This window comes from Trichosurus vulpecula, chromosome 6, assembly GCF_011100635.1.
Source record: "Trichosurus vulpecula isolate mTriVul1 chromosome 6, mTriVul1.pri, whole genome shotgun sequence".
NCBI classification, from domain to species: Eukaryota; Metazoa; Chordata; class Mammalia; order Diprotodontia; family Phalangeridae; genus Trichosurus; species Trichosurus vulpecula.
In genome coordinates this window covers 130,576,848-130,588,693 of record NC_050578.1, presented here as the reverse complement: position 1 = coordinate 130,588,693, position 11,846 = coordinate 130,576,848, and positions in this window count along the sequence as shown.

The window sequence follows — 11,846 nt, the reverse complement described above, 5'->3', positions numbered from 1 at the left end:
CTCAATGTCTTAAAGGCAGGTTCCAGAAACTTAACATATCTAAAGCCAAATTCAACTAAACAAATTAAGTGAACATTTCTTATGTGCAAGTGGAGATATAAACATTTTAATGATACAGTGCTTTGGGGCATAGAGAGTTAAGGGGTTAGGTGATGCATCACAGAGTGATATGAGTAATAACATGTATGCAAGTATATAATATATAGCATAAATATAACACCTTGTTATAATAATTAATTAATTTGTTCTGAACATAGGGGAAATATAACGGCCCTTCATATGCACATGGTTCCCTTCTCTGATGATTTAGAGAATTTACATCAATGAAAAGGTTAGGAGTATAATTGCCAGTTAGAGCCCCCAGTTAGAAAAATTCCTAACATTTAGACAGAGGTTTGGTTCTCTCCTTTAATTAACATTTACATTTATTCCTAGCAAATCTCTGACCTCTTTGTGATTGAGAAAAAATTCAGGTTACTGGAAATCTTTTGGTAAGGAAGCAGCAGAGTATGTTGTTGTATCTATTAAATGACAGGCATTATAAAAGAAAGTTGGGAATCTTGGAGATCAGCTCAGTCCTTGAGGAAGTAGACATTTCTGACATCACTAGCCTGAATCTTCTGTTCCCAGATGCCTGTACAGAGATCCATTTACTCTCTTATCTCTCCATTATTGGCCCCAGCTCAATTTACTTTATTTTTCTCTTTTCACCATTTGCCCCTGTGCTGCTCATTCTTTTCTGCTCAGCTTTTGATGTCTCCACTTCTTCCTTTCTACTCCCAGATCCTTGAAATTTCTCCATTTTTTCCCCACATGGTTCTTACTTTTTTACAGGATCCTCAGGATGGGACCAAGTCATCTAACTAATTAGAGCAGAGCTCCTATTGCACCTAATTGATTCAGAGTACCTTTGAAGCCTCATTCACACCTTGATTGATTGATTCAATCAGGATATTTTCTCACCTAACAAAGGTAATTACTTTTATTTGGGGGTAATCAATGGACTCTACCCCAGCCACCACCCTTACCTTAGGTAGGGAGTGCCTGGAGAAAAGAAGAGAACCAGGTGAAATGTACCAAAAATTTGAGGCAGAAAAGAATCTGGAGGGGGGAGGATGATTGAGGGGAGGGTAGATGAGAAGGCAATAAGAGGAAGTCACTCAAGTTTAATTTTGAAGGAAGATTAGGACTCTGAAAGACAAGCAGAAAAAGTGCAGTATAGAGCCAGGAGCTGCCACACTAAATTTGAGAGATGCAACTAGTTGGCTAGAATGTAGAATTCTTAAAAGACAACAAGGTGAAATGACACAGAAGTAGGCTAAAAGCTTTTTTTGTTTATGTTTTATTTTAGAGGAAACAGTGGGCCACTGAATTTATTGAATAGGGGAGTGCAATTTTTCTCCTCCAAACTCCTTGTCCTAAAAGTAGGGGAGCCAAGATGGCAAAGTAAAGGCAGAGACTGACCTGAGCATCCCACCAAACTCCTCCAAATACCTTTAAAAATGACTCTAAACACATCCTAGAGCAGCAGAACACACAAAAGATGGAGTGAAACAAATTTCCAGCTCAAGACAACCTGGAAGGTCGACAGGAAAGGTCTATTGCACCAGAGTGAGAGGGTAGCACAGGCCTCACCAGTGCCAAAGTAGACTGGGCCCCAGCAAACCCAGAGCAGGCCTTAAGATGACTGAATCACTGGCAGCAGTGGTGGTTTCTAGATTTCTCAGCACAAACATCAAACACAGAAGGTTAGCAAGAAAGGTCTGTGGGACCTGGGTGAAAGAGGAGTGCAGTCCAGCTCAGGCTCTGCCAGCACAGGGCCCAGACCCAGCAGGCCTTGGGAGTGACTGAATCAGTAGTGGCAGTGGCAGTGGCAGTGGCTGCTTACAGAGCTCTCAGCCCACAGATAGTAAGGGCATTGAACAACTGGTCAGATAGAGATTACAGGGGTCTCTCTGCTAGCACTGAGGCAGTGCCCATGCTTGGATCTGGGTGGCAGTATCAGCAGTGGAAGGACCTTCCTCATGGTTCCAGGGCAGAAAAGAGTGCTTGTGGTTACTCACTGACCAGAGCACAGGCCAGGAGAAGAGTAAACATCTCCCCTTAAATCATATCACCTTGGAAGAACTGAAAACTTACAAGTCCCTAGAAGTATCTCTGAAAACAAAACCCCTGAAGCTTGGGACAGTATGTCCTCCACACTGGAAGCAGAGCCCTACTTTAACAAAGAGTTAAAAGGCAAGTAATAGGCTGGGAAAATGAGCAAACAATGATTAAAAAAAAACCTCTGACGATCAAAACATACACTCAGAAGAAGACAACAAAGTCAAAGGTCCTACATCCAAAGCCTCCAAAATAATGTGAATTGGTCTTAGGCCATGGAAGAGCTCAAAAAAGATTTTAAAAATCAAGTGAGAGAAGTAGAGGAAAAATTGGGAAGAGAAATGAGAGTGATATAAGAAAATCATGAAAAATGAGTCAATAGCTTGGTAAAGAAGACACAAAAAATACTGAAGAAAATAATACCTTAAAAAACAGACTAGGCCATATGTTAAAAGATGTCCACAAAGCCAGTGAGGAGAAGAATACCATAAAAAGCAGAATAGGCCAAATGGAAAAGGAGGTCCAAAAGCTCACTAAAGAAAATAATTCCTTAAAAATCAGAATGGAGCAAATGGAAGCTAATGACTGAGAAATCAAGAAATCATAAAACAAATTCCTTGTCCTGACTTCATTGTTTCTATTAATGGCAGCCATACTCGTAGTCACCCAGATTCAGATTTCAGTTATCTTTCCCTTGACACCATATTTAATCTGTCATCACATTCTGTTGATTCTTATTTTCATTTCCTTCATATCAGGTCCTTTTTTCCACTCCCAACAGTCCCCATGCCCTTTTTTGCTCATGCTTGGATATTGCAATAAGTTCCCAACTGGTCTCCCTGTCTTCAGCCTCCCTCATTGGTAGTATTTACTTCTACCAGATAATAAAACCTAGACTCTTTTTTCAAGGCCATATGCAATCAGGTCCAAAAATGTCCCTCCAGTTTTATTTCCCACTACTACATCATGCCGATGCTATAGCTAGTCTGGTGGTGCAGTGGATAGAGTGTTGGATCTGGAGCTAGGAAGACCTGTGTTCAGATTTGCCCTCAAATACTAGCTATGTGATCCTGGGCAAGTCACTTAACTCTGCCTCAGTTTTCTCAACTATAAAATGGAGATAATGGCACTAGTACCTTCTAGGGTTGTTGTGAGGATAAAATACTGTTTGTAAAATGTGCTTAGCCAGTGCTTATTCCTTCTCCTCCTTCCTCTTTGCCTTCTCCTGTTATTCCCTAAAGCTGCATTGTCTTCTCTGGCCTCCATGCTTTCTTATTGCCTCACCTTTGCTCATCTTGTTTCCTCCACCAGGAATGATGCCCTTCACCTCCATCTTCAACTATCAAAATTTTACTTACCCTTCGAGGTCTTACTCAAGTATCAAGTCCTCCCATGATGCCTTGCATAATTGCCCTATCTGGAAGGACCCTTTTCCCCTTGTGTGCTCCTACAGCACTGTGGTTGTGTTATTTTTATGGCTTTTACTACATAATGTATGCAAGTGCTTTGCAAACCATAAAGCACAATATAAATTCTTCCATTTATTATGATTATACCCTTCACCGAACTGTTGTGGGGTCCAAATAAGATGGTTTGTGAACCTTGATGTATTATAGAAATGTTGGCTGGATTTTGTATCACTGAAAAATATCCTGCTTTGAAATAGAACAGCTATTGAGAATGAATGAATTTGTCTAGTATTAATTTTCAGTAGCTCAAGCACAGCTTCAAAATCTTCCAAGTTACCAGACTGAAAGCAGATTACATGGGAGTAACCTAGCAAGCAAGCTTCTATGGGAGTGTCCTAGCAAATTCTCTGCCAATAAAATCGTTGATATTCTTGTAAAACTGTCTTTTTCTGGAACAAGATATAACAAATGAAATGGAGGAAGTTTTAGATAATCTACAAGCAGAGATTTAACGCCTAGGGGAGAGGTGAAACATACCGTACTTTCAACATATTGATTTTAATTATCAGAAAAATACTGTATTCTTTTGAATAAAATCATTAAATTGAGTCATTTAATAAATGTACAGTTGTTTCAATTTTAAGTAATGTTCTTCTTGACAAACAACTCTTCCAAACATTACTATGAGTACATAATTTACCCTACATTTTGAAGATAAATACTGACCGATATATTTTAAATTAGGGTGTGTTTTCTTTTGCTTTACTTAATGGTAACATGGAAATAGTTTTTTTTTTTTCTAAATGGGACATGTAAAATATGAAGCCTATAAACTTAATTTTTTCTTGATAAAAATCCTGGCAAAAAAACACTAGAAAGAGCTAAATTTGATCCATTCAAAAGCTATTAAGGAATTTTATATGAATTTTTAAATGACTTTCAAGGATGAAGGAACTGAAATATTTTAACACAAAAGAATAGAATTTGAACCATGAGCATGAATAGATCTTGCAGGTTCCACTAAAAAGAAAAAATCTTTCTTGTGGGAGATAGGCTTTTTGAAAACGACCTTCTTTGACTTTCTGTGTCACTATTTAACTTAAGTTATATTTAAAAAATTATTATTATGGGTTCCTAGGCTTAGAACTATCAGGCAGGTTTTTTTTGAAGGAGATTGTCTATGAACATCAAAGCAAAAACCTATTATTTTCAAATTTAAGAAAATTGGCTTGCAGTTATTTTATTTTTTATGTCATTTGTTCTTCTGACTCTTTCTGTAATTCTTCCATGCGTATTGGCCCATTAAAAGTTTACATAGAATGGTCTAATGAGAAGAGTAAGGAGATATTAGACACAGTTCCAGTTGTAGGTAGTTCAGTGGATAGAGTACCAGGCCTGGAGTCAGGAAGACTCATCTTTCTGAGTTAAAATTTTGCCTCAGACATGTGACCCTGCACCAGTCACTTACCCCTGGTTGCCTGTTTCTTCTTCTATAAAGCGAGCTGAAGAAGGAAATGGCAAATCACTCCAGTATCTTTTCCAAGAAAACTTTGAATGGGGTCATAGAGTCAGATAAGACTGAAACAACTGAACAGTAGCAATAACCAGTTGCGGGAAAGTCTCTTATTAGCTCTGTGCTGTAAGGTCAGTCACTTCATCTGTATCTCCTTCAGTTTACTCATTTATAAGATGGGAATAGCAATAGCAAACCTACTTAACTCATAGGATTGTTGTGATGCTGAGATAAGACAATCTAATTTTGAAAAATTAAAGTAATATATCCAAGAGGGGAAGAGAGAAAGGCATAGGGTGTCCCAAAAGTATTTGTACAGTTTTTAACTCTAAGGTGTAAAATTACTTGATGACATTTGGGATGCCCTGTATTATTAAAAGAACACTTGTCCAGTATTCTACAAAGAACAGTCTTTCCCAATGTTACAGTAAGATACAGTTGTTATTTTGGTTGCATTCATACTAATCTAATACCAAGGTCAAACTCAATGTTTACTGTTAGTTAAATATACTACTAAAATAAAATGTATTTTTTATTTTCTTAAATCAATATCTACTAGATCAGCTATAATATCTAGGTTTTTTTTCTCTATCGTATTAAAGGAGTGCTATTAAGAGTGACAAATATCTATTTTACTGACATTACATGACATAGAAAAAAGCAGATACCCGTGGGTTGTTGCAGAGTTACAGTCTCAGTCTGTATATTGAGCTATCTTTATTCTCTTCAAACACGTTAACTAAGGCTCTGGGGGAAATAAACTCCCTTTCTTTTGATGGAAATACAGCCCTCTAATTTTCCATCAAGTGTTCAGTAAAACTTACCTTCAATTGAACTTTACAATTTCTCCTTTTTTTATGATATGTGTGTACTTCTTGGGGCACCCAAGATGTAAATTGCTGCTTCAGTTAAGAATCCTGGTACTCTGTGCAATGTCAAATTGTGGAGCCACCCAGAGAATTGATTCTTTTGAAAAACTTTTTTCTTGAAAGTTAACATTGTGAGTGTCTTGAGAGCAAGGGCTATCTGGCTGTTCCTATTTGTATCCACAATACCTACCACAGTGCTTGGCACATTGTTAAATGCATGATAAATGCTTCTTTTACTATTCATTCATTCATTCATTCATTCATGCATGCATGCATGCATTCAGTCATTGTTTGTATAAGCATAGACTCACAAGTGCTAACTTATTTGATTTTGGCTTTTTTTTTTCTAGATCTTATGATGAAACACCTAGCAGGGAATCTTAATCATTCAGTTCATTAGAATTAGAGTAAGAAAACAAATGTAGCCTTTGTCTTGGGAAAATGGAATTGCTTAATATGTTGGGGAAGTTCCACTTAATATAATACTTCCTCTGAGATAATAGTAAGTTTAAAGAGTAATGAAGTGGTATTGTGATATTGGGAGAAGAGCACTGGATTTGAGGTCAGGAGACCTCGATTCAAAAACTGGTTCTGACACTTAACAAGCCACTTGATTTAACCTCTCTGACCTTCATATCCTCACCTGTGAAATGGGGACCATTATACTGGAATTACCTGTTTCACAAGACTGCTGTGAGGAAAATACTTTATGAACCTTAGACTCTATAGAGGTGAGCATACATTTTAAAACTTGCCTTGATTTGGGCACAGCGTCAGTGAAGTAATTGTGGAAATGAGGGTAGAAACCAGGGATGACCTTCAAGGATCACTGATTTCTGAGGATCCTTCTTATGTCCATGGTACACTTCAAATATATTGTCAATTTTTATCATAAATGTAGATGTCTAGTATTCCCTTTTGCTGCAAATTATAGAAAAGAAACTCAAATATCTGCCTATTTTCAAATACTTGGACATTTAAGTTTAGGAAAATTTTAAAAATTAGATGAGCTGGAATCTGGCCCCAAGAAAATTGAACCAAGAGCAATAGTGCAACACAAAATTAATCCCTCCAGGTAGGTTTTGGTGGTACATATGCCCAGACTGAAATAATTCTAAAACTTCAGCCTGTCCCTTGTGCAAGGATGGCAGACATTTCAAAATGTTCCATATTTTTTTCTTCCATGAAATTTCCCATATTCTTCTGAGAAACACTCATTGCTTTTGGCTTTGGCTTAGAAAAGGAACTCCCACTGCTAATCTACCCTTAGCATAATGCTTGGCACATAGTATGCACTCTATTGACTGACTGAGCCCAATTATGTATTTACCCTTGCCTTCTTTTATGAATGTACAAGTGATTCTAGGATCATAGATTTAAAGCTTAAAGAGAACTTCAAGTACAATTCAAGTCCAACTGCTTTATTTTACTCATGAGGAGACCCAGGTTCAAAGAGTTGTATCTTGTCTAGGTTAATATAGCTAGTAATTATCTGAAGCAGGATTTGAACCCAGGTCTTTCTGACCATAGTACTCTACAGTTGTTATTGTCCTTTGTACTCAAAGAGGAAAAAAAATGATATCACAGCATGAGGGTCAATGTGCAGTGTGCTGGCTGTGGTTGATCAAACCAATATGAGCTTGGAAGGCTCTACTACAGGTTGGGTACAAATAGTCTGTATGAGCATTTGGGATGGAGATGGCCCTAAATTTTTTCCCCTCACATTGTTTTCGAGCTACTGCAATTCTTCGTTGCTCATAGAGCACAGTTCCTTCTTTGATATGGGCATGCTATGCTGTGTGGTCCTGTGCCACAGTCTCCCATATCTCATAATCAATACCAAAGTTCTTCAGAGAAGCCTTGAGAGTTTCCTTATTTTGCCTCTTCTGGCCTCCATGTGAGTGCTTACCTTGTTTGAATTCTTCATAAAATTGGCTTCTGGCAAATGTATGTTTGGCATTTGAATAATATGTATTATTTTGCCTTTCCTATAACCTTGACTTGTCAATAACAAATACTTTGTTGTGTTTGTTGTGGTGTCTTTATGTTATATACACACATATACATCTACCATTGTTGCTTTCTTAGATTTCCTACTACTGATTGTAGGCAGCAGTGTTATGTAATTACCTTTTTACTGTGTCAGGATAGCATCATGTGAATTAGTTGCTTAATAAATAAAACTGTGATTAACTGAAACTTTAGGAGAATAGGCTATTTTTAACTGAATTTTTTAACAACTGGAGATTGTTTGGGGAAAAAAATCTTTAAGTTTCAGCCCCTTTAAAGTTATTTCTGAGCTGTATTACTCCATATCTCTGCTTAGTAATAAGCATACTCCACTAAAATGCTATTCTGGCACTTTATTTTCCATAGAAGTTTAGGGTTTCAAAAGCTTTGCCAAGAAAACACAATCTCTGGCAGGTTCTATCAAACTAGAAAGGCTTTAATTAGAACCTAGGGACCGTCATACAAAGACTAACCTACCTAATGGGGGAGCAGGTTCATCACCAAGAAGCCACCAGTATCACCAAGCTGGCTATAGCAGCTCATAAAGCCAGGTGTGGATGGGTTATTATCTACATTGACACACTAGATGACATCATGGATTTTTTGAATATTGAAATAAGTAGCACACAGAGTATAATTTTTTCATTGATATTTTAAGATCTTGTAGAGGCATCATTCTGAACATGAATTCTTACTGTGTAGAACCATGAACACAGATGACATCCTAGAGGTTTGAAATGGTTAATATGCCCTCCTAAGTAAATATAGTAGTATTAAGGTGTTACCTAGGCCTTAGGAATGCTAGAATGTCTTCAGTTTCTAAAGTAATGCATCTTTTATGCAATCATCCTTTTGGTTTTCCATTTGATTTTCCTTTATCAAAGGACTACGTGTTTGTAAGTTAAGTATTAACACTGCTGCCCAAAATAGACTTCCATTTCCTGCTGTAAATGAATAGCCAAATGTTTATATTTGTATGCGGAATTAACACAAATACACACACACATACGCACACACTCACACAAGAATGCTGTGGCTTACTTTAAATTATTGGTTTAATGTTGGCCTCACAACTGTATAACCAGGGAGTGCCAAGCTGGAAGCCTACCTCAGTTATAGAAATGGGATGATTACAAGGCAGTGGAATGTGTTGAGTCCTTAGAGTCAAATGACACTTCTTTAATTTGAGAACCAATTTAAAAAGTTGGTTTGGACTGTCTTCCAGAAATCTTAAATTCCGTACATAATTACGCAGGACAAATACTCTTTAAAAAACTGATTTCAAGTCACATATATTGCCAAAGAGTACAGCTGGAAATACATATTCAGTGTTTATATGTTTCATTAGGAGTCCACTGTGAATATTTGCCATAAAAATACAACTACTTTTTTAAATAACTAGGGCCCTAATTTGGTCTCTTCAGTCTAAGGATTGAACGTGGCACACGTGCTGTTTATGGCAATGCTTCTACAATGTTTTCTTGTTTCACAATCCAGACTAGCAGTAAAGCCCAGTGGTGAATTTGTTTGTCTACAAATCGTGTAAATTGGTGTGTAAGTAAACTTTTAATGGACTTCACCAAATTTATAGCCTGTGTATATCTGTGATATTTTAGTTCAAAAGACATTAAGTGGCTACGTTTGGGAAGGTACTGTGCTAGGTGCTGAGAATACAAGGAAGGAACACATATATGCACAAGACTTGTGAAGAGATCTTTGATTTCATGAGCACAAGGAACTCTTTTTCCCAATGAAGATCCCAAGTGGTCTCTGACTTAGTAGGTTAAGTCCTAACACATATAATTATAAAGATTTATAAAATCAGAAGCAGGAGTCGAACCCAGGTTTTTTTGACTCCAAGTTCAGTATTCTGTCCTCTCTTCCATGCTGGCAGTCAGGCAGGAATGTGAAGGAAGAGTATATGAGAGAAAGGAAAGTGCCTTTTTCCCTCAAAATGATTATAGAAAAGTTGACATTTAACATAGCTATTGACTGGTTTAAGCTTTAACCATCTTAGTGGTTTTAATTTCTACTTTCTCCTATCTTTTTCCCTAGTTCCTATATTTCTACTTTGGCCTCTGAGGTTCATTGGGTTCCCTTAATTAGTTCCTTCCTGGGGAGTTTGTCCCCCCACAATTATATCTCATATGGACTGTCATTGTAAGTCCAAAATCCATTAAAGTTCTGAAATACCTGAGCAGGCTTTATAGCCATAGCTCACACAGTCTCCCTCTGAAGGAATTCAATGTTTTATATGGAAGGGAGTTTAGACTTGTACTTGAATCCAGAAGGCAGATACGGGACCAACGGGGTTAAATTCTAGAAAAATAAATTTAAACTCAATGTAAAGACAGCTTCCTAATGATGGAATTAGTTATCATGGGAAACAATGAGTTCCCCATCATTAGTAATTTTCAAGGACAGATAAGGCAAACATCAGAAATATTTTAGAGAAGATTCAGGCTACAGCTGGGAGTTAAGCTAGATGACCTCTATGGTTCTTTTCAACCTCAAGATTCTGTGGTTCTAAATATTAAAATCCTCAGAGAAAAAGATATATTGGAGGAGTAAGAAAACTTAGAAATCATCTAAGATGATTTACAGATGAGAAAATAAAGCTCCTTAAAGTAGTGAAAATTATCATGAAAATCGGTGGTTTTGCCTGGTAACAATGCTTTCTGATCTCATTTGAGGAGTTACCTACTTTGACTCTGAATTTTAGAACCAGAAGACTCAGTTGTGTAAATGTCTTATAATATACCCCTCTCCTGAGACAGACAGACAGACACACACACAGACACACACACACACAGACACACACACACACACACACACACACACACACACGCACACACACACCTCTTTTCTCTTGTAATCTCCTGGAAGGAGGCAGGAATTAAGACATAGCTAACACGTATCTAGTGGCTGGATTCTAGCCAATGTCTAGCATATTACCTTGCCCAGAAGAGACACTTAATAAAAGTGAACCAAAATGTCATTATTTACTTATTTATATAAGAATAAAATATCTGCACATTGAGGTCAGGAACAGTTCCATTTTTGTCTTTTAATCCCCATTGCTCAGTATAGTGCCTTGTACACCAGAGGCACTTAATAAATGTTTGTTGTTGCATTAAACAGAATTGAATAGTTTTATGTTAGATCACAATACATTAGAGCTTAAAACTATCTTAAGACTTTTGGTACATCCTGTGCTTTGATGCTTCAGTGCATTCCTTTATTTCAACATTTATTCAATAACTATTCATTAAATATCCACTATAAAACTGTGATTCTAAATATAATTGTACCATTAGAGTAGTACTATACTAGAGTGGTGGAAAATGATTTAATCAGTCAATCAACAAACATTATTCAAGCTCCTACTATGTGCCAGGCATTATGCTAGTTTCTGGAAATACAGAGACAAAAATAAAACTGGCTCTGCCTTCAAGGAACTTGTATTCTGTGAGGGGACACAATAGCTCCTTAAAGGAAAGGACTGTCCTTGCCTCTTTTTGTATCCCCAGTGCTTATAACAGTGCCTGGATTGTACTAGGAACTTAATAAATGTATATGGATTGATTAATATAAGTATATACCAAATAAATATGATGCAAATTTATAGGTTGCCACTAATAACTGAGGATGAGAAGGGATCAGGAAAGGGTTTATGCAGGGGGTGACATATGGACTGAGCTTTGAAGGAAGCAAGAGCCTCCAAGTTGTGGAGAAGAGAAGGAGAGAATTGTAAGACTGAGGAACAACCTGTGTCAGCAGAGGGATATGGGAGATGGAATGCCATGTGTGATGTATGGGAGATAGGACAGCAAGAAGTCCAGTTTTGTGGGACTACAGGGTGAATGAAGGGCAGGAATGTGTAATAGGGCTGAAAAAGTGAGTTGGAGTCAGATTGAGAAGAGCTTTAAAAGTCAGACAAAG